Raw genomic sequence first — 24,552 nt, 5'->3', positions numbered from 1 at the left:
AGGAGATCTCCTCCGTGCAGGGAGGAGAGGGTCAAGGCAAGGTAAGAGCTGTGGCACACCGAGCCAGAGCACGACAGAGGAGCAGCCGGGCCACCAGGCAGCCCTGCCAGCCACAGCCCCACAAGGACAGACCCAGCTCCCAGGCAGCCAGCTGACCTACCGAGCAGCAGATCTATGAGGAGGTGGAGGTCCCTGTGTGTGCTCCCAGCAGATAAACCCTGGTACCCTCCTGATTCAGAGGCAGGGTAGTAAGAAGCTTTCCAAGGCTGAACATCGGTCAGAAATTATTTTCCTTAATCGCCTATTTATTTTGTCCTTTAAAAGTATGCTGTCAAGAGAAAAGGCTGCATTACAAAAACACCTTATCTGTGTTTTTCAAAGATGTCATATTACTTAAGGGACTGGTAAATTTAGCTTTGCACACATAATATTCAACTGACCTGGTCCATTTAATATGTAAGACCATTCAAGCATATACAAGGCTGTGCTAGAGCCCCAAATCCTAGCCTATGAAAAAAACCCTTAAAGTTGATGTTAAAAATGAGAAAATAATTTATTTTCATTTCCAACTGGTTAGTGAATGAGGTACTAAATAAATATCTTCTAATTCAAGGAGACTGAGGACAAAACATGACATTTAGGAAGGGCATTTGAGCACTTTGCTAGCAGAGTTAATTACCTGAACAGAGTAAAGCACATACCTGTGTGTTTATAAGATCATTGGTGAGAACAGAAGAAAAATACCTATAACACCATGGATATCCCTAGTGCTACAGAAGAATTCATTAATGGTTGGATAAAATCAAGAACTACTTTGCCATTTTTAAGAACTACACAGACAAACACATTTGAATACTTTTAAAATACTTTTACTGCCTTTTTTCTGCTCATTTTCAGGAGTGTCTCACAGTCTTCACAGTAAACTAGGTCTCTCTCCAAAGTATTTATCTTCTAGCAATGCTGTATGTTCAGTGGTGTCTAGTCTGGGGCTAGAGGTACACCAGGAAAGAATGAAATGATGGGAGAAATAGTCTAAGATTTAGTTAGATCTATCTAAGATGCATTATGTTTCAAAAAAACCTGAAAACCAAATGCAGTACCAAGTAATTTAGTCTTCAAGAGCTGATTAACTCTTTTCTAAAGAAGATGGAGTTTCATACAAGCCCCCTCCCCAACAATACCCATCTTCTAAACAGTTACTTGGATCAATCTGGGGGGGATAGCAGCAGAAACAACACTATTTCCATCTTAATCATAACAATATACGTAGACTTTTCCAGTCTGAACTCTCTGAGTAGTGGTGGTGGTTGGGTGTATCCTCTCCTTGCATTTGGCTTTAATAGCAATTAAGTGGATTGAGTAATGACTCCAAAGCCATTACAAATGAAATGCTCAGGACACCAACAGGGCTTGGTGGTCACTAATTCCCTAACAAGGAAAGCAACTACAAAACTTAAAGCACATGATTAACAGTGGTCAGAGATCAGCCACATGAAACTATGAAAGAGTTTCTTACTATTTGGGAAGGTCCAGCAAGTCCCTGAAGATAATTCAGACCTTCAAAAAAAAAAAAAAAAAAGCAGCTTGTGTAATTCTTTGATGACTCTCAGGTTCAGTACACTGAAGCACAAGTGGGGAGAGATGGTGAAGTGATTACCAGCTGTAGATGGCAGAGACAAAATTCAGCAAGAGAATCCCTCCCATTCAAGGGCATTGGATAAAGAGGAGAAACAAGTCTCTTCCCTCTAGACCCTCCATTTAACAAAAACAAACAAGAGCCAGAAATAACATCCCAGAGGGAATGTCTTTTTTCTTCTTTTTGGACTATATTTTTATTGAAATTGGAACACACTGGTTTACATCCTAGGACCCCACAGAACTTTTCCTACAGATACTTTTTAAAACCACTGAGATGGGCTGTTGTGCAGTGTCCAGATCCCCCACTACCAACTGACCCATATGGTCACACACCATGGTCAGAGAGAATGCAGATCCAGGGTTTCCTTCAGAGACAATGCCACCAGAGAGAGATTTTGTGTTTTCATCTTCTTTCTGACAACTATAAACAACAGGAAAATTAAGTAGGTGGTTAACATCCATGTTCAGGTGTCTGCTCTCACAGGAAAAGGAGCTCTCTTTGTAGAGGCAGCAACTGAACTGCGTCAGGGACCTGCAGAGTGGCTGGGACCTCTGGAGGTCATCTGCTCCCAGCCCCTGCTCCAACAGGGCCACTCAGAGCTGCTTGCCTAGGACTACTGATGTCCTCCCCAGGAACTTCTCAGTTCCTTCTAGCACGATAGTACTACATATACAACATCATTCTCAGGGTAAATTTTAAAAATAGGGAATTTGTAAATGGTGGAACAATAGCAACGTTAAAGAAGAACTAAAATGCCCTTCAAAGTATAGTTTTTAAGTAAAACAGATGCTCCACAGTGCCACAGTTCAGCTATATGTCCCTGCACAGATGCAACAAAAAGCTGAAATGCTAATTTTCTGATTTGAAAAAAATTGTGTTGTTGAAGTTAAATAACAGCTGAACCACAGAGAACCCAGGAAACAGGGCAGTCTATTTAGAGCATTAACGACATTTTGTTTACTGCTTAGGATGAATTCATCATGCAAACAGTCCAAAGTGAGATCCTGGCAGGCTCTGAACGTGCTCAGAGAGGCTGAGGCCAGAGACATTCTACATCCATATTAGGCTGTGGATCAAGTCCTGAGCTGGATACAACAGTTCTGCTCTGCCTGAGACTTTAAAAGCCCAATGATGGCAAATTAAATGCAGAATTACCATTATCCAAAACTTATTTCATCACACTATGGGCATGTTAACTATAGAAACGCGAAACTATGAACACTGAACTGGAAACCAAAGCTCCCACATCACCAGACTGAAGGAGGATGGTCAGAAAGATTCTTGTGCACAAGGAAAATGAAAATATTTGCAAATTAAATGAGAAACTTTACTCCAAAGCATGAATCTCATATATATGTCGTATCAAATTTTTGATTTATGCCAAGGAAACTACAGAAGTAGCCTGCTTACTCAGCACAGAATTTATTTCTAAGAAAAGGAATAAATCTACCTCCCTAAAAATGTCACAATGTTTATTGTTATGATAAAACTGCAGAGTGCTCAGCAGTTTTAGCTGGCCTACGCACCAGTGACAGGCCAGCAGTGAATTTTTCTTTCCTTAAGCTTTTGGATATTGTGGGCAACACAGAACTATAGAATGGTTTGTGTTGGAAAGGGCCCTAAAGATTATGTAATTCAAATCCCCTGGCCATGGCAGGGACAGCTTCTACCAGACCAGGCTGCTCACAGCCCCTTCCAACCTGGCCATGAACACTGCCAGGGATGGGGCATCCACAACTTCTCTGGGAAACCTGTTCCAGTGTCTCACCAGCCTTACAGAAAAGAACTTCTTCCTAATATCTAATCTAAACCTACACTCTTTCAATTTAAAGCCATTCCCCCTTGTCCTATGCCTACATGCCCCTGTAAAAAGTCTCACTCTCTCCAGAGCGCTTGCAGGTCACCTTTAGGTACCAGAAGGTTGCTCCAAGGTCTCCCCTGGAGTCTTCTCCAGGCTGAACAATACCAACTCCTTCTGTCTTCATATGAGAGGTGCTCCATCCCTGTGATCATCAGTGAAACAGGTGGAAACAGGACGGGCAGTTCTACTACTACATTTAAGCTTTCCCACAATGTCCATTATTATGGTATTTGAAAACAACAATTTGGGCAACCAGCAAACAGATCTTCACGTTAAAGTTGGAAATGGATACGAACTTTGGGCACTTAATTTTAACAGTCTGTGTGGAATGAATTGTATGCTTAGTATCATGCATATGAGGAAGTGTTTCCTTCACAGCCATGACTCAGGAAAACTGCTCTGGGAATTAAAAAAAAAAGGAATGAAAGCTGTGCAGTGCTGGTCCTTCAGTTCACCACCTGACTGTGATTTCTCTCACATCTACATACAAGCACATCCTGACACAATTTGGATCTACTGGAACTGATGCTGACAAGCCCTGGACACTCAGATTCCTTCCAAAACCAAATTTTTCCCATTTGGATTGTTTAGCTGTTTGCACACGTGCATCAGTAATATCTGGCAACTCCAGGACAACAGAGCTAGGTGTTGCTACCCAATCTGCAGTAATATCACCATATTATGTACATTGAGGTACCAATAAAAGGTAAATAATAAATAAAATAAAAATACCGATAAAAATACTTCTTTGTAAACAGAGAAACAGAATGCCAGATATAGAGGAATTTGGAAAAAAAAATTAATGCCAGAATTTAGGGCTTCAGTTATTTACTGCAGCACACCGAGTAGAGTGCTGGGCCCAGGAGACAAATTTTTTGTAGCCAATTGTAGTCAAGATTTCTCCACAAATTTTTTCATGTCTTCTAAAAGTAAATGTATAATGTGTCTTGAAAAACCCCATTGACAGAAAGATCCTGCCCAGCAGAAGAAAAGCAGTCACGCTGAGCTCTGGCTTTTCCCAGGGCAGATTTGTTCCAACTTAACGTCGGAGCTGTTAGGGGGGCAGGCTGCCCAGAGTTATTCAATAACCTATTACAGTGTTCAACAGGGTTCATAACCACGTCTTGCAACACAATGGAGAGTGACAGCAACCAAACCACAGCTTCTTCTTTATTTGGTCCCATCTCCCTGATAAGAATATGTCTATATTAGTAAGTGACACTGGGCAAGGACGTGCTCCTGAGAGCTGGAGCTGTTGCCTGCACTGCTACAACACCACAGCGTTCCTGGCATGATTTTGGGCCTCCTTCCTCCAGAGGGCTCCTGGGCAGAGTTTGGGAGTTTGCAGAGTCCAGAGACATTTCCAGCAAGCTGTTTGCTTGTAGCCACCCAGTCTAGAGACTGAGTTCAGTGGTATGAACACATGCTGTGCCATCCCAGCTTGTCCTGGTGCCAGAGGCAAACCTCTGGTATGTTTACTAGAATAGAGTGTCAGTCAGTGAGTTATTTAGTATGTTGAGGTTTCTACCTCTTCAGCTAGATATAGGAATCTGGATGCCAGAGCTCTTTCCAAAATGATGTAAAAATGACATGTTGCTTAAAAAAAGCTCATTTCCAAATCAGCTTTTCCCTCTGAAATGTTAATAATAATGGTAATCAGACCAGCTGATTTATCTGAAAGAATTGCAGCTTTCCTTGCAGTCTTTAATACATGTCCATAGCCATAAATGAGAATCCTGACAGGTTGCTCATACCTAAAGCTACTTTTACAGAGGTTATATCCTTTATACTCACTGTTTCTGTGCTATTTTTTAAAATGAGCTGAACACTCAGGTGCTCTCAGAAGCCAGAATCTGACCCAATTAAGGCTAAGTCTGGCCTTCTCCTCTAGCACTGACCATACACTTGGAGCAAGAAACAAAGACAGAAATCACCCCCATCCAAGAAATGGCCATGCTCTTGGATATATACAAACAAAACTGTTTGGCAAGCCAAAGCAATGAATAACAGAACTCACGTAGGCTGCTTGGCCTCATAAAAAGTAAACTTCAGTTTTAATAGCTTCTCTAAGAATCAGTATTTTACATTCCACTGCTGTTAATTCCAAACAAAGGTTATCAAATGAAAAGGTGTGATAATAAGGTAGGACACATCCTAGGAGAGTATGAAAACAAAGATGCTCTAAAAAATACTAGCTTCTGCTCCTGAGTGTAGAAGGACTGAACGTACCTTTTAGCTAGAAAGAAAAGCTTCAAACAACACAGTAGTTTTCAAAGTAGTTTTGGTACATGCTGTGCTGCCTATTAACTGATGGCATACACCATTGCACTTTTTATAAATGAGATGTATCTCATTTCTTCACACAGTGCCTATATTGTTTTTTCTGTACTGTCGTGTAAGGTGCAAATTCCTGGGATGAGGAGCACATCTCATGGTATCGCATATCCTGAGAACTACATACTTTATCTATACTTTATACTGTCTCAGAGAGTGAGAGTTTTAGCTCCTTTATCATGCAGCCAGAGGCAAAGTTTCATCTCCAAAGTTATGTTTACTGTCAGTAGAGTGAGTCTATTCAGCTCACAGCCCAACTCCACTTCCCAGCTGATAATCTGAATGGTTTTGTTGTTTAAAGGCCATTTGATTAATATGATTGGAGAGTAACTGTCACAGAGTTTTATTTACAGTTGCACAGCCAATATTTTAAATCTTTTTGGACTTAAGACAGTTTTTTTTCCTTTCTTTTAAGCCTTTTTTCTCTGGACCCATTTGTAGATGGAAACCTGAATTCTTTTTGCTAACAAAATCATAGAATCATAGAATGGTTTGGGGTGGAAGGGACATTAAAGACCATCAAGTTCCAACTCCTCTGCCAAAGGCAGGGACACCTTCCACTACACCAGGCTGCTCAGAGTCCCATCCAACCTGGCTTTGAATACTTCCAGAGATGGGATTCACAGCCCCTCTGGACAACCTGTTCCAGGGCTTCACCATCTCTGTATTTCTTCCATGTATCTAACCTAAATTTCCTCTCTTTCAATTTGTACCTACTAGTCCTTCCCTGTCACTACAGCTCCTGATGCAGAGTTCCTCTCCAGCCTCCCTGTATGTCCCCTTCAGGTACTGGAAGGCTGCTGTGAGGTCTCCATGCAACCTTCTCTTCCCTGGGCTGAACAGTTCCACATTTGTCAGCCTGTCTTCATAGAGGAGGTGCTGCAGTTCCCCTCACCAACTCTGTGGCCCCCCTCTGGACTCACTCCAACAAAATGCTGTGGTCAGGCTCTGGTCAGAGCACCTGGGAAGTGACAGGACACCAAGAGAAAAATCCTGCTCATGCTCTGCTCTCCCACTGCCCTCTCTGGCCTCCAGCAAACACCCAGCTGCTGCTTCTCACCACAGACATGAAGATTTGTATCTCTGCTGCTCCCTTTGTAAAGGAGTCGCCTATACACTGCGTTGTACTTCGGACATCAAAGAGAACGCTGCGAGTCTCTGTTATGCCAACAGCTACATCAGTTTTAGGGTAAGTGCTGGCAACCTCAGCACCACACAAGCAGAGATGACGACTCTGGCACCCAGCCTGGCCTGCACAGCAGTTATTTCTGTACACACGAAACCACTTGCAACAGCAATATAAACTCACAGTTGCTCGTATCTGCACATCAGCTCATGCTGTTCAGCACCCTTCCTTTTTGTAATGTCAAGTTAACAATTTTCCTGCATTATTATGTAGGAAATATGTTTATCCATAGAATTTACTAGTTACTCTCCTGTCTTAATTGAAATATTTTTGTCTAAGCAGCTGGTAATCCATTTATTCAGGTAGGATTTAAATTGAAATAATGACTGAGTTCAGCACAGCTTCCTGAACCCCTTAATACACTGCTATACAAGGCCTGGGGGTCACAACACAAATCAGAGAATGTAAAACTGATGCTTTCCCTGAAGACATCAGGAAGGCAACCTTTGTCTGGAATAAATTGCTGGGATGCAGGATGTCTTCTTTTTACTTGCTTCCAAACATGTATTCCTCTGTAGTGGGAAAATCTGCCTCACATTAATAAAAGGCTCTTTAATGAACCACTCAACTATGGTATTTTTAGTTGTTCAGTTGGTGAATTTTATAACTTTGGAAAATATTTCTAGAGTGGAGTCATACTGAGATATACTCATACCCTCTCCATGCTCTTTATGCCTTGGGCAGGACATTTCTCATCGAGCAGTCAAAAACATGGGGTCCAGTGAAGCAAAATGCATGACAAGCAAACACAGAAAATCTTATGAAAGAGATCAGAAAAAAATCCCAAAGCCTTGTTATTACAGAAAACTGGGGGGAGGACCTGTTGATTTATGCATCTATGACTCCCACTTGCCAGAATTTTGTTTGTGTTTTCATCAGGTACAAGTTGAGTTTGTAAAAAACATAACTTCCTGCAAACTTCACTTATTATTTATCCTTACACCATTGTTTTCAGAGAGGAAACTGGAGCAGGAACAGTGAGTCTGAAAGTAAGAAGGACTATATACAGATGATCTTTTGAGGGGAAAGTGATCTCACAGTATTATAAATTGCAAAGTTATTTTCCATCATAAAGAACTTATTTAGGCAGACCTAAGAGGATTGGAGGATCAATAGAGAAATGTATCCCAAAGTATTATGCAGCTTGGTCAAAAATATTAACTCTTTGCTAACCCGACCATGCAACATTCACATTGATGTCAAGCAAATCTACTCATGTGAATAAAATACAGTAAGCATGGGGCATTTACTAAGTAGGAAATAACATTCATCTGACCACACTGAACAAAACACATATTGAATCAAAAGGCTCTTTCTGAAGAAAAGGGAGTTTGCTAAAAGAGAGCAGCAACAACAAAAAATGCAGAGCTGAACAGAGGTGTAACCCTAACACCAAACACACTAATGACAGCAGGATTATTTTCTACTCAGTACTGGCCAATGTGCCATAAAAAAAGTTTTGAAATGTCCACATATTTATCTTCCTTCTGTTTGTCTTCTTCTGACATCTGTTCTGCTAAGGGCTTGAAGTATGGTAAAACCCAGGAGTTTTGAAAAGCAGTGCTTCATAAACTAAAATGGAAATGAACTTAGAATGTAAGCCACTTTCTTTCCCCTGCGACAGTGCTGTCCAAGAACAAGCAGAGTTCCTCTCCTGCTCCCCGCCTGTCCTACCAGAATGCTGCCAGAAGAGTAGATGTCATACATAGTTCACGTGAGAAAGATGGGAAAGCCCAGTATGCTTCAGGATCCTCTATCAAGGTTGTTTTGAATGCTAAGCAGTGTAATTACTACAAAGAAACTGGAGGTTCTGTCAGCCTTTACTCCACAAACCACACTATATAGCAGAATTATTCCTGAGGAATTTAGGAACAAGAATGCTATGTAGTTTTTTTTGCTTTAGCAGCTTCAGGGTTTAAGAGACTGGAGATGTCAAAGTTCAGGCTGCCTGTGAAGCTGCAGCTTTGCCCTCAGTGTGTCCAAGACTTAGGGGTACAGCATTCGACTTTTCAGTACACACCTGTGCACCCAAATCCACATGAAGACAAATACAGCAGAAACCCTGACAACTGCTCAAGGACCAAGGAACAACTTGGGTGCCATAAGCACACTTGGGAGACTCCCCAGCACCTGTAGAGAGACTGGTTCTATCAAGGATCTTCCTCTGCAGCTGGTTCTTAACATGGATAAGCTGCTCTGGATTCATTTTCCCCTGAGGGCTACTGTATAGGCCAAATGGGCAGATTTCCACAGGGACAAATAAGAGAAGTACTACTCATGCAGAGGTCATGTGCTCTACTGAAGCTTACATCCTTGTTCCAGTGTACAAGAACACTAAAGTACACCAAAGAAAATAACCCAAGGTTTTCTTTAAATGTGAAGAAACCCAACTTATTTTCATGCCAATCTTGTTCTCAGTCTTACTGAATCACTTTTGCTGAAATATTCCAAAAATACTCAGGCTGAGAAAAACAGCTGGCTAGAAAAATTTCAGTTCAGACATTAAAAGTTTTACAAATACTCTGAAAAACTTTAAGGTACTATAATGGGAACTGCTGGGCAACTTTCCTAATTGGTGGTGCTACCAATCTATAACATAGTCAGGAACTTATATATTTTATTTATCACGGACTACACTATCAACTACCCTCCACTGAGCTGAAAACAAGCAGTAAAACAAAACCAGGAGGGAAGCAGAGAGCAGGCAGAGCTGCCAGGTGAACCTGCACAAGCCCAGTAAAACGGTTCTGTGGCCAGTCTGGCTGGTGAGAGACACACCCAAGGACAGTTTTTGTGTCTGCCATGGCATTACAAAGCCATCCCACACACATGCACATGCACATCTCCCTGACAGAGAAGGCTTCCACAACATGAGTAGTCTGTACCTCTCCCAAGGTCATGTGCCTGAAAGCCACAGCCAGGCAGACTGACGCTCGAATAAGAGTGGAGCCGTACAGGCTGTCGAGATAAAATTATCACAGGCGTATTTCAGCAGATTGAAAAGAAACCTGAGATGCATGTTCAGATTAGCTGCAAGAAAGAGGATCCCTGGCCAGGCAACAGGCAATCCTATCAGCATGCTGTAAGGAAAACTCAAGCAGGTTTCACACAAACCAACTTCTGGAGAAAGAGAACAAAATAGTTCCTTCTTCTGAGGCAGTAAATGAGTGTTTCAGAGCCATGTGATGACAGTGTGGTCAGGACTGTATCTCAGATCTATCCGTGTGACTACAAAGAGCACTTGGCATTGAAGTCTCCTTTCCAAATTCACCGAACAGACACAAAATGTTTCTGCAGTGACACACGTAGGACACAAAAGATCCCACCTAGGAGCTTATTTCTGAATGTACTGTTTACATTTCTCAGAACAATTCCAACTAAGTGAAAAATGGAGAAGATTTAAGAGCGTGACTTTTTTTCTGCCAACTCCAAAATAAAAACCAGCAAACAAGTACCTTGTAATATGTTAAGACACTTCAGTCCAATTGTGTCAGCTATGACAAAAAGACAAAGCTTTAGAATTTTTAAGTTTCCATGGTAATAAGCAGTGGGTATTACAGGAATTTGAGTATCTTCAGGCTGGGAAAGACTATTTGAGATAACCTACTTAATTTCCTGAGGGCATAAAGTTAAGCTATAAAGTTCTTGCATCAGGTCAAGAGAACTCCTGACACACCAGAAACTCTACTTCATGATGAATTACAGTCAGATAAAGCTGTCATTTGAGAGATTATAATACCAATGTCCTACTCAATAACTATACTTGTACAGGATGTTGCTTTTATGTCTGTAAGAGGGTTTTTGCACCTCTTACCTTCAGTAATGTGCGATCCTATCTTTGGAGTGCCTGTTACACTAATATGAAGTGACACTTCCTTACCAAGGGTTTCAAATTTTAGTTGACCTTCCATTCTGCCCTGGACAGGTGAATGAATCAGACTGTCAATTTTGTAATAACGAGTTAAATTTTACTTTTAATAAGATTTCCAGGGCAGATTATTTTTTGAACCATTCTACCCATCAATTTTTTATAGGGCCGAAAGAACTGTGGTTCTGGATCATGCATATGACAGCATAAAACAAGGATAAATTACAAGAGTTGATAAATAGGAGACAGAAGATAAGGAATTCACCTTCAATAAACAGTTGAACTGTGAGTACTAAGGTCTGGCATTGAAAATAGAACAGGAGATACTTGGTAAAGAGAGTGATGTGTGACTGCCATGTAGACTTTCCGTGGCCTTCAGAGTTAGAGATGCTCAACATCTCTGAAAAAAGACACAAAGAGTAATATTGCATTTAAAGCCATGGAAAGTTTAGGAATGTAATGCACTGTGTCCTGTATTGTGTACCACCAATACTTCCAGAGCATAAACAGGGATATTTAAGAGTGAAAAAGGAATGCATTGATGAATGAACAAGTGTGCTTTCCAAAAAGCCATTAGGGCAGAGGGCAGTAGCTGTTGGAAGAAGGGAGAGGGCTTCCTTTCCTAAGGAACAGGAACAGTTCTGACAGTCTGATCTCTTTTGGGATTTGATCCCGTGAGGAAAGCTAAACCACAAAGCCATCTTGGAATAACTTTATTTTGATCTTTTGTCAAAGACCATCTCCCTTCCCTGTCCCACAACCACACCATCCAGTTTATTCAAGAATGCAGCTGGCCAGGTGACAACAAGAGGGAATGCCTTTCTCTCACCACTCCTCCAGCACAGGGTCTGTGAATAGCACATACCTACGGCACTTTGGCCTACAGAGGGGTCATGAAAATGGGAGAAGCAGAAGAATCACTGCAGAATGATCTGAAAGCACAGAGCATGAGCCACACAGGTTATTCACCACAATGGGGCTGAGGATGGCATCACAGCCAAAAGAAATTTGGTTTAAATTGTAAAGTTCTGATGGTATCATCCCACTGATGTGATAGTTTTAGCCAAGTTTCACTACACAAACTCATTTAAATATGCTTGCCATTTTAAATTCTGCTACAGGAATCACAACTGCTGCATTTTCCAGCATGACAAGTAGAATAGATTTAGGTTGGAACCAACTTACTTGTTGCACAGAGTTTTCTTTCTAGAAAAATGGCAGTTTCTTTTGCCGAAACTTTAGCACTTAAAAAAGAAGACAGTTTAGAAGTGTTTAATCTGTTATCACTTGCTGCTTTTGTTACTTCCTGCAATATTTGGAAAGTCTTGCTCTTTATTTAAAAGATGAGTTATCAGATGTGGTGAATAATTCCCCAACACAATAATTCCCTGATTTGTTGCCTACATCAACATGGGAAATCAAATGACCCAGACTGTACATTCATTCTACTAATGGAGTGGAAAGCTGCTTCAAAACAATTACAGTCTGCAGCTGGTCCTTTCCCTTGCTCTGTTTCCCCTCCAGAGAGGGGGAGCAGAGGCAGAGATACCCAGGGAAGAGTGCATCTCTGCATCTCTGCCCAGTGGTGACAGAATTCTTAATGATGATATTTCTGCTCCAAAAGCGGGAGTCTCGCTGTGCTAGAAAGAAACTCTACTGGTTTCACCACAAATGTGCACCATCCCAGGAATGTCTCCATGGGCCGTGACTGACAAACCCCAATTTCTCTGCTTCCTCCCTGAGCCGTGCAGGTACAAGGCAGCTCTGAGTTGGTTTCAGCTTCAGCAGTTGCTAAAATGCTATGCATCATCACTGGGCACAGTGTGGTGCTAAGTGAACTCTGCAGCTCGTGAGTGGCATTGGAGCACATCCCACCAGCCTGGGGAAGGGACAGAGGGCAGCTCATGTTGCTGTCTGCTGACACATGTCCTGTGTCTGAATGGGGAGTGGGGACACTACACCTTCACACGGGCAATTTGAAACAAGATTTCTTGAGGCTTTCTTCCTTTCCCTTTCCCTTCTCTTCCCTATCCTGTCCTTTATAAGAATGTGTGTCTAAAGCCAACCCCAGTGAAGAAGTGATAGCTCAGATAGATTTATCAGACTTCCGTTCATTCGAGAGATCTGTTTACAATGAGCACAGATCCTGACTGTCAAACTGTCTCACCAAAGTCTTTGATCATGAGCAGTTCTGTAGAAATTAAGAAGCACCAAGCACACTGTGGATTTCTCTTAAAGACAAAAGTTTGTTGAATTTATCTGTACACGTACATCTACATTTGTGTATATATACATGCAGACATATATACTCATAGTCTACACCTACCTTAACCTGCAGGCACCCAAACTACTACATTTGAGCTTTTGCTTTTCAAATCTGTAACAAGAATGTGAGGATGGAAATTTAAGGAAGTTTCAAAAGCCTACAAAAATCCTCAATGAACAGGCTTTCCACATCCTCACATCCAGAGTATTAAAAAAATTATTTTAATAACTGACTCCTTATAAATGATTAATGTATTGTATTGCATGTAAGTGCTCTTCTGTTTCTAGGAATATCTTGTTGGGTAATATTCTCATTTGTGATTCACTGCATGTTCTTTTATAATTGCAGTGAAACAATGGTTTCTGGGTAAGTGGTTTTAAAAAGTTTGTTGGGTGCTACGGGAGATCAAAGTATAATAAAAATTACATGGAAGCAAAAGTCGTGCATGAATAACAGCACCAGCTTAACAAAGGACTGAACAAACACATGTAATTCTGAACAGGATGGACTGAATTTTTCATGCTGTCAATTCATTGTGGAAGGCTCCATTCAGATGAAAAGGCTGAGCAGATAAGCCTGCACATACCAGCACAACCCTTTGCTTCAAAAACACACATACATAAGCCTGGGTTCCCATGGGCAGGGAAACTCTCACTGCAAGATGCCAATATAGATCTTTACATGCAGAGTTTGGGATCCTCTGAACAGAGTAAATGCACATGTAAAAGCAGCCTCAGCAAATATTAATTAATGACTAAACCAGGCAGTCTTTGTTTTAGTGAGCAGAGAAGTGGCCAGCGCAGCTGGGATAACAAGTTCATATCTCAGCACTATCAAGAAGCAGAAAACAACTGCCAAATAAGTCAGATATGACACTTCAAGATCTAGTCACCTGTTGTTTTGTTTTGGTGAGGGAAGACATTGAGGCAGTGGCTGGGAATGAAATTTTTCTTTGCTGTCAGAAATAAAAGGAATTCTTTTCTGTAAGCATGAACTAAGTAGAGCACTGAACAACTCTTAACAGCAGATCATCCCCAAATTCAACCAAAATTCCTCACATCTTCTCCAGAACTCCTACTACTTCCAATACAACCCTGGTGGGGACTCCTGAATCTCACTTATCAGTCCCAAAAACTAGGAAAAAAAAGGGTTGTTAGCTTAGCCATCTGCATTTGGAAGCAAAATGCTCAGCTGCAGGGCTTCAGCATTTTTGACAGTAAAAGTAAATTGCAAGTGCAGTGATCAGCCAGTGAGCAGCAGTCTTTGTGGAATTAGTCACTCTTTCAGACTGAACACAGAACATATAGGTTAGCTTACTGCTTCCCAAATATCAAATAAAATTAGAATACAAAGAGGACAGCCTAATTCTGACTTAAACAGTGGAGTAAAAGAACACAGAACAAAATGTGTCAAAAGTAAGGGGCCTTTTTCCCAGAAAATGATAGAGTTAGATGTTGTAGATTTGTTCAGAATAAAAGGAATGCAGCAAGTAACATATTCTACCTCTATAAAGTTTGGGTTTGAGCAATTGTACTGAAATGCAGTGTTTTGAATGCAATATCCAAATATCACAATAATCCATTAATACAGAGCAATATGGCTATTATTTTGTCAAAATAAACTACAAATGGAGAAATCTTAGAGGCCTAAATTGCTCTGGGATTTCTTTATAGCCTCTTTGCAGAAATACTAACCCAAAACATAATGTGAAAAAAGCAGCAACTAAGGACATTCAGACAGAATGTCTTTCTTCATTCCCAGGTGAACAGAAAGCTCCATGACTTGTGTCCAAATATTTTGAAAGCATCAGCACCAAGGAGTGACAGGTATTAAAGACATCACCTACCTTCCATGATTACATGAACTGTATCAGATTGAAGAAATAAAACTTTTTTTTCCCCTTGCTATGGTAGTTATTTTCATTCCCCTCAACAGCAATCTAGTCTTCTATGGATGCAGTGGCATTTTAAAACCTGAAGTGTGAAGGTTATGAACTGAATTAACACAAAGGGCAAAAAATAATTTAAAAAATGTAGTACCAATATTTATACAGCAGTTTAACAGGCCATAATCATGATGAAGTCTGTGTAATTGTTTGTGTATATGAAGGGCTTCAGGGGGATGAAAACTGTAGTAAAATTTGATGTGCCTTTTAATCCCTGGATGAACTGCAAGGCCCTGCTGGAAGGAACAGTTCCTGCACTAGGAAATGCTGTTCTGTCACTGGGAGAGATTTGCAGGTGAGGCTGCCCAGCCAGGTCTGAGCTATGGATGCCAGGAGCCCTGCCAGGCCTGTGTGTGGGCCAAGGTGCCACTCTACAGCCTGGGACAGAACCAGGCAGGACCACCCCTACACCCTGCCCTTACACTGCACTGAGGGAAATCCAGGAATACCAACAAAACCAGAAAAGTGGTGCATTCAACAGGCTCCTCGGTGTGGATAGTGGAAGGAGCAGGAAATGTGCAAAATGTGCCTGCTGTGCTGCTGGCACCAGAGAGGGACATGTGAGACTGGTTCTCAGGAGGCTCTGGGATGGCAGGAAAAGGCTGGCATGTTGCTGTGCTTCCACCTGCCCTCCTGGGTGTCAGCTCTCACCCAGCAGCATCCCTCTCTCCCCGTGTCTGCATGCTGTGGGACTCGGTGCTGCCTGCACTTTCATGCTCTGCTGTTATACAGCACAAACAGGGAATGTTTTCTGCTGAGGCAACAGTCAGTACAAAGCGACCAGAAAGACCCCAAGCAAAAGCCACCCAGAACAACAAAAGAGAATTCAGAGTACACAAAACAAGTCTACACTATTAACAGTGTTGTGAATAACTTACCAGCCTTTTTCTACCTCTACCCTTTGAGCTTTAGTACCAAATGGTATTAGGAAGCATTCAAAACACCTCAGCTTAATTCTAAGAGGCTAAAAATCTTAATAGAAATTGCATATGGAATTCCTTTTCTTTTTTAAGCTTCAGAAATGCATGCTTTGAAATCCCCAGTGCTCTTGCATCAATGTGGAGGTGACTAAATGGAGCAAAGAGTAAAGATATTACAGGGCAGATTCTTATCTGCTTTTCATTACACTGTAGAGCTGCTCACATCTGTACCATGAGTTCAATGCTTGAACACAAACTGTTACTGTCTGACAAAAACTCTGCACCGTTTATCAAAGAGCATCCAGCCAGATTTTCAAAAGCAAGTTTTTTTAACTCCAAAAAGAATGTTTTCAGACATAAATTGTATTTCCCCAAGCCAATGCCAGTACCCCAGCAGTCCCCACGAAGACAGGTAACACCACACCCTACCCGTAGAAATGATGCTCCTCCGACCGCTTGCTCTGTTCCCTGCTCCGTCTGCCTCAGAGTGCCCAGATCAGATCCTGCCCCGGAGAAAAAGCAGAGTCAAAGGCTTGTGACACTCAGAGCCGAGTCCTGGAGCCAGGCTGCAGGAGGATCAAGGAGTACTGGGCTGAAGCAGCATGGATAGGAGATGTATCAAAGTATACTATTGCTCAGTCATCACACATAGGTAACTGAGAGCATCTCAGTTTGAAATTGCTGGTCACCATCTGGTGATAAAATATGGAGATGCCAAGTGAGTTAAAGTGAGCTTGTGCATACCAGCATATTTTAGTTACACTACAAAATGAAGCCCATCATCACTTTCATTCATACTGTGGTGTCTGTCCCAGCATTGCAGTTTCATACAATTTGTGTTAACTTTTTCCCTCCTTAGCTTCAATTACAAGTCAATTTCATCTTTCCATCACATACACATAAACATAACCTTCCAATTCAAGACACTTCTCATACGAAAGGAAGTTAAATGCAAAAGAGAGCAGCTGAGACCTACAAAGTCATGCCGCTCCTAAAAACAGGCACAGAAGTCAGGCATTGGCATGAATTTGCTAAATGATGCAGAATTAAAGTGTTAAAGGAAAAGACAGGAGTCTGGCCCTTCCCCTGCTTCACAACTCTTCAGTGTGAATTACAGAATCCTAGGAGAGCAGCAAGATGAGGCCTAGCTGACCTTTAAAACAATGAATAATTTCCTAACATGGTGAGATGTTTTAAATATACGTAACAGCTTTAAACACCCAAAGCGCTCTCCATTTAATTATTTTTGCTACATCTGAAATATTTGAGGAAAATGTAGATGATATCTCTAATTTGTTAATTACCAGCTGGCTCCTACCATGCATTATTAAGCTACTATGGCAGTGACTAATGCCTCTGACAATACTAAATTACCAACAACACCTTGTGGAGGAATGTGACCCAAGCAGCCTAGAAAGGACTACCCGCAGGTGTTTATTTTCAGATAAAGATGGTTTAGTAACTCAGGCATGGAGCAGTACCACAGTAATGCCCAAGTCTAGAGGAGGAGGGCTGCATCCCAAACCCCACATGCTGCCTACCCCATGAGCACTGCCATGGGAGTAACCTGGAGTAACCCAGACACCTGCATCCTGCTCCCTGCTCATGGCACAGATGTGGAGGAGGAAGAGCACACAGGGTTTTTCTCTGGAGGTGCTTTAGCTGCAGCCGTGGCTTCTCACTCAGTGGCTTGGACAGGGGTGCTGGATGTGCAGAGATGCACCTCGCACCCATGTCTGGGACTCTTCCACTTCCAACCCAGCAGTCCCAAAGGCTTTGAAACAGGGAAGATGAAGACAAAGGAAATGTCATTGCCCACAGAAGGTCCCTCTGCACAGCTGCAGCCCAAGCACTGCCCTTCTCCTCTCACCTTTGAATATGAGTCTTTTTTTTTTCGCCCCCCACCGCTGTTTTTTTCTCTAAGCACTTTCTGCCAAATTGATTAATTTAACTAATAACATTACAGCTTGAACAGGAACGTACACATCTTAGTCGTATGTGTGTGAAATAACATTACTCTCCCTTCCAAGTCCTCCTGGAGTGGTGAGGAAATCCAGTCTTCTCTTGTGCATTTGCATTATAAAATTGCTGAACAAACCTATTCTGCTGTAAAGAGAAGGGACACATTTTCTTCCCTGCTCTAAGTAGGTCAATGAAAACATGATGTTGTGAGGATGAAACTGTTTTCCTCCATCTTCTTTCCCCTAATGGCAGTTTCAAATCATTCCAATTTAATTATGTTTCTAGTGTGAGCATAGTAACGCTGTATAATTATTAACAGCTGATGTACTGGTGGTCCTAAAGTCGGGGTTTGTGCTTTTTTGTGGGCTTATTTTAGCCTTAGATATTTACATGCAATTCCTACACATGGCCCATCATGGCACAGTTAAGAAAAGCCTGCAAAGAAATCTGGATGTGAAATGTAATGCATTATGAGGCACAAGAATTTAACACTCAGCTCTGAGACTGACACTGAGCTTCTACATTAATGTGATCTCCTTTTTAGGATGACATTCTGACTATCACCTCCTTTAAACCTGTGACCAGTGAACTTGCTCTGAATTAGCACTGGCATAAACAAAGCTAGAATATTTCCAATGGAACTACTCCAATTCATAGCACCTGGAGACTTCTCTGAATGCATTTCATCAGGAGGGATTATCCAGTAGCTGGAGAAACATTCAACTTCCAGCTATAGTTATCTGAATACTAAATGCAAACTAGCTAACTAACTAACAAATACTAAATGGCAATAAAAAAACATTTTGGGGGAGAACACCCTTCTCCTCAATGAGAAACAGGGCAGAAATTACATTACACTAAAGAGTAATACCATCCTTTTTTTAACATTTCTTTTGATAATACTTTAGGCACTACGTATTGTGCCTAAAGTATTATCAAAAGAAATGTTAAAAAAAAGGATGTTGCTTTTCTACTGTCTATTTGAGAACAGATGGTGTAAATTAGTTTTGTTCACATTATCTGAAAAAAAGAAAAAAATTAATTCACCTCATGTAATGCCTGTTGCAAGCTCTCACTCACCCACACAAGAACTCCAAAGGCAGGCCCCCTTCTGCAGCCAAATGTTTGTCATAACAAAGGTTACACGCTCTTACAACCCAGTCCTTGTATCCTTGTCCTGAAAACAACAGGCCTGCCTAGGACAGTAAAGCTAAGCACATACAAGTGGACATCACTCTGTCCTCAGTGTGAAATTTTTACCCTATGAAACCCCATGACTTCAAAGGAAACTCAGATTTCATCCAAAGAATCCAATTACATATTTCAGATTTAGGATGGACTGTCAAGTGCCAGCTGACAAAGTGATGTCCCCAAGTATTTCAGGACAGTGATATTTGAGATGAAATGCAAAGCCAGCTGTTTATGCCTTATCTAAGGAACATTTAAAAATGAGGAAATTATATGATGATTAAGTGTCTCCTCCACCTCAGCAAAACACATTCCACTCGGCAGAGGTCTTTGCAACCAGAATTTAGAAGGAATGTCTGTCATTAAAATAATTCCATGAGTAGTATTATCACCAGTATTATCAAATCATAGGGCTGGTAGAAAAGATATGTAATCCACCTCCCACTGTGAAACAGAGTCAGATACATTTTGTTCATGTTTATTAAAGTCATTCCTAACACTTCCAGTGATGGAGACTCCTCAAGATCCACCGGCAGGGTATTTTGTGGATAAAACTTTCGTAGGGTTTACCTCCTCTTGTTTTGTTTTAGATCCGTTTCTCTCCGTCCACGGCACAGAAAAAAAATTACTTGCCCAGTCTTGGCAACAGCCTGTACTGTGCTGTCTGTGCTGAAAACCTGCCTTTCTCCTACTCACTCCTCAGCAGACTGCTCTTCCTTAGGCACAGAAAACTTAACCCTTTCAGGGTTTCCTCCTGGGCTATGTCCTATGGCTCTCTGGTCACTTTTCCTGCCCTCTTCTCCTCATTCAAAGTGGTCAGCATTATCTTCAAGAGCAGCACTGCAAACTGAACACAGAACTCCAGCTGAGCACTCACCAGTGTGGAGATTGCTCCCTGCAGGCTGTGGGCCCACATGCAGCTCAATACTGTGCATTCCTGTTTCCCCTTTCTATTGTGCAACAGCTCAACATTGCTAATCCACATTCAACCAGGGATCCACAGCAAACTCTGTCCTTTCCTGAAGAACTGCTGTCCCACTGGCTGTTCCCCAGCCAGTACTTGGTGACAACAGCTACAAGGACACAGCTCGGTGAACCTTCTGCAACTACACACCACCACTGCAGCCTCTGTGCACCTAAGAAGATAAAAATGCCCTTGCAATGCTGATTCACAAAAGGCACCAAGTTGTGGGTAGTTTATCAGCAGCACTCTGTGCAAAACTGCTGCAAAACACAGTTTGTGGGATACACCAAGGACTGGGCCTTGGTGTTTTGCATAGTTTACATAAACTTCCCCACTTTTTATTTGCTCTATCTACCAGGAGCAGGGTAGAAAACCAAGCAGAACTATTTTTCCAAGGCTGAAATACCCAATTTTATGTCCTTGCTCTGTATAGAGCCTGTCAGTATAGGCAGTCAAGCCTAGTACAAGCCCAAGCACTCACCTACAGTGGTGCACAACAGAAAAAGGATAGAAAAAGGATAGGACCAATGACCTGTGAAATAGGTATGGACAGGCCTGGCTAGGCTGGGGTTCCTTTCTGGCAAAGCCTGGTTTCTCTTGGACATAACACAATGGATGGCTTCTTTTCTACTTCAGTATTTGGCAAAAGCTCAGGCTTTGTGCACAAGGAATTTATTTTTGCTTCCTGTAAATGAGAGTGGCATGAAAAATTATCTGTCTTCTTACTTGATGCTTTTTTCACAGAGAATACACTGTTCCAACAAAAGTGGATATTAAAAAGAGTAACAGCAAGGATTAGGCCTGTTCAGTCCAAGTTTCCACCAAATTGAGAGTAACTGCACATGACAATCAGCCACCACCTATTCCACCTTCCATGAAAATGTACTGTCCTGCAAAGAGCTCATATGAGTCTGGGACTATTGTTTTTCCAAAAGTCTTTAATCTTTAACACTTTTAATTCTATTTAGGAATACATTACCAGATTTAATGCAGGTGAAAAACTTGTGTTTTGGATTCTCTTCAACTATCCACTACCTTCTTTATTTATTTAACTGTATGATTTCTGAAATCCCATTTACTATCACCTAGAGTCACATAATTGCTATTTGCAATTATCATTTTAGCAAGTTTCCTCTGTTTACCCCCACTTCCTACTATAAAACCATTTTTTCAGTTGCTCTGCTAGCTTTTATGGCTGAGCTGAAACTTTACGTATCAAATATCAGAGCGAGGCTGAATGCATTACATACATATTTTCAAAGCCAAACTTATGGAAAAGAAAGAGTTTCACCTTTAATTATTCTTTTGCTGAGAAGCCTTCATTTCTCCATTGTTTCACACACAAAAATTCTGCAGGCAGATGCAACAGTTACTTTTCTGTTCCTATCACCCAACAGCCGCTGAGTTTATTAACAGAAGTCACATTTCATCCCCAAGGATGGCTCACAGGGAGCTTTAGAGCTTACAAGGGCAAGGGATTGCTCTGGCAGCTGAGGGTCTGCACCTCTGCTGATGACTCCTGTTTTGAGCTGACGTGGGTCTATGGGAGACATGCTTGGGGGGGAGTCTCCTTGCAAGCCTCACACAACCTCTTGTTTTTGAAAAATGTGTCTCCTCCAGAAATTTCCTCCCTGAGACTCCCTAGGCAAGCAGAGGAGATGAAGCAAGGATTGCTGCTGAATTTCCACTTCTGAATGGGCTGCCAGCCTGGCCTGCTTGCTGTGACTGTGTTTGATGGATCATCCAACTCTACAGCTGGAATCAGGGGGAAGACAACTCAGAGCTTTGGATGAAGAGGCCTGGAAGGTGGCAGAGAAAGAAAGATGGGAAGCGGGGACACAGAATAAGTTGTAGGGAAAGTAATATGATAGACAGTATTATCAGAAGTGGGGGTTTTAAGGAAAAAAATATGGCTTGTTTAGAGAACAGCCTGGCAGAGAACATAGCTTGATTCTCAGCTTTGTTAGGTTCTCCCTGCATTCCTGCACCAACCAGCATAATACAATTTATAGCTGCATTAAGCTGATGCAATTTATTTTCCCCAATGAGACAGGGAAACTGATCCCAACTTTAGGAACAAAAATAAAATCATAAAGCACTTTGCATTTTGTTAGATCTGTCTGGAAATTTTTTTGATCTGTTTGGAAACAAGATTGTTGGTGTATACTCAAAGAAAAGTTAAGTATTTGCTATCATATGAACAATTAAAAATATACATCAAATATCAAGACAAAGGACTGGCCCAGCTCTCCTAGACTAATTTTTCAATAAGGTGAGAAAGCTTTCAGTCATACAAGATTAGTTAGGATTCCACATTTAAAATGTGACAAGATTTCAGAATTATCAACTCACAAGGTAAAAAACGATTAAATCAGTGTTGCCTTCATAATTTAACATATTTCTTTAGAGGTAAAGGTAGTCATTCTCAAGTCAATTCATAGGAAAAAAAAAGAATGATCTAAAAGCAGGGAATGGATAGTATTTCTGTATTACACAAATTATACAGTAGGTCTCTTAATCCAATATAAATGTATTGTGAATTAGAAAGAAACAGGGGGACAGAAACTTGTGATGGCCAAATAATCATTGCTTTATAAAAGTGGAAAGAATTAAAGTGTTCCATGATCTTCTTCCAAGGACAATGTTGCACTAAGAATGAACACGCACTGCAAAGGTAGTAATTACTAGAAAGCACATACTTCCGTTACAAGAGGAATTTTTAAAATGTAGCAGGAAAGCCCAAGATTACTAATTCTATTTGCAGCTGTTACTTGGTAAAGAGTACTCAAGGACAACTTCACTCCAAGCATGTTCCTCTGTGCTTTGCCTTTGCTTACTTTCATTGTGTTTAAAAAAAACTAATCACAAGTTGTCATCAAATTGCTTTGAAAGTCTACTTGCTGACAGACTTTTCTGTCTGTTTCATTTTTCTCTCCCTTTTTTTTTAAGGTTCCACTTAGTGCAAATTTTCTTACAAATTTACAAAGAGGCCAGACTAGTGTTATTCTTACCATAAAAAGAAAATAGGAATGCAGCATGTAGGTAGTACTTTTCATCCCTAGATCCTGGAGCACTTCACAGAACCAGGCAAGTATCACCATCCCTGTTCTCAGAATGGGATACACCAAAACCCTCTCCTCCCTCCATGGCTTGACAAAGATCACAGGCACAGAAGCTGACTTGATCCCTCCACTGCCCCAGGCAAGGTTATGTTCAGCAAACAACTATCACCACAACAGCAAATAAATTAATAAAGAAAGATTCATCATTTCCACTGCTTTCCTATCTCTTTATTACACAGAGTATAATCCCCAAATCAACTTTTAGAGCAAGAGGCCACATAATTGGTTCAGACACAGGAAGGAGACAGTAAAACTCAGTTTCCTGTAACACCCCCTGCCAGGAATGATGGTTTTTCAAGACTGTTAGGTGTTGGGCATTCTCTCAACTACCACAGCTGCAATTAGATGCATTTTTAAGCATCCTATTAGTGGGAAGTATCACTGTGATTCCAGGTAAATCACTGCATAACATCATAATTAGCCAGGAAGTCCTTTATTCCCTGATACAACAGGAGCCAGAATGAATAGTGAGTGCAGGAGATCCAATATCACTTGGACAGGCAATTTCCTTGGGCTTCAGCTCATGGGCTCAGAGGTGATAATATGGCTGCATATGACGTAATAATTGCATTAGTTTGGGGGTTGGGTGGGTTTGTGGTTTTTTTTACAGAATTACAAAATTACAGGATTGAGGTTTTCTACAGTGTGGTGCACCATACAGACTGTCATACTCTGCCAAAACAAATCACTGGGAGAAGAATCAGAAAAGGAAAATAAAGGAAATTGTATCACTATAAGCTGCTTCTTTGGAGCTCAGAAAAACACCAGCACATTTTCAAGGAACTGTGGGGAAACAGTTCTTAAACTCCTTACCAACCAGCTCCTAATGACAGTTCCATTTTCTTATTTATGGGAAAATGACCTCTGCAAAAAGCTTGAAGATGAGGCTAGAAGCAAAGTTTTACAAAGGCAAAAAAGATTGTGATAGAAAGAAAATGGAAACCATGTACAGTAACTAAAATCTAGCAAGGAGGTATTTTTAATACCCATAAGCATATCCTTGCTACTGGTTTTAGCATGGTTTGCAAAGAAAAAATTGTAGGATCTATTAAAGGGGAAAAATGCTGCAAACCCATTTTCACCTTAGAAAGAACAACGTTCTCAAACTCTCATGACAAAGTCACAACAAAATGGTACAAAAAGGGAAGGACACAACCAGCCTCCTTGAGAAGGGGACATGCTACAGCAGTGCTTCTCCCTAGGAGACAGCAAACAGTCAGCTCCTTGGAGCAGGAAAGCATGGCATATGCTGACAGTGCCACTGGTACCAGCATCAGAGCAGCCCCTCAACCACTCA

The 24,552-nt window shown here is 41.3% G+C and overlaps 1 protein-coding gene across 2 annotated transcripts in view; it reads right to left on the bottom strand.

The window, feature by feature from the left end:
* Nucleotides 1-24,552, bottom strand: part of DTNA (dystrobrevin alpha) — a 223,996-nt gene that overhangs the window by 153,168 nt on the left and 46,276 nt on the right. The window contains exon 2 of one of the 2 annotated variants that reach the window (XM_066562910.1): nucleotides 16,449-16,522. The exons of the other annotated variant lie outside the window; for it this stretch is intronic. The gene's annotated coding sequence lies outside the window, so the exon portion shown is untranslated. The remainder of the gene's footprint in view (nucleotides 1-16,448; nucleotides 16,523-24,552) is intronic. 2 annotated transcript variants of the gene reach the window in all.

This window comes from Molothrus aeneus, chromosome 1 (genome assembly GCF_037042795.1).
Source record: "Molothrus aeneus isolate 106 chromosome 1, BPBGC_Maene_1.0, whole genome shotgun sequence".
Taxonomy (NCBI): Eukaryota; Metazoa; Chordata; class Aves; order Passeriformes; family Icteridae; genus Molothrus; species Molothrus aeneus.
This window is presented reverse-complemented; position numbering and strand designations above follow the sequence as displayed.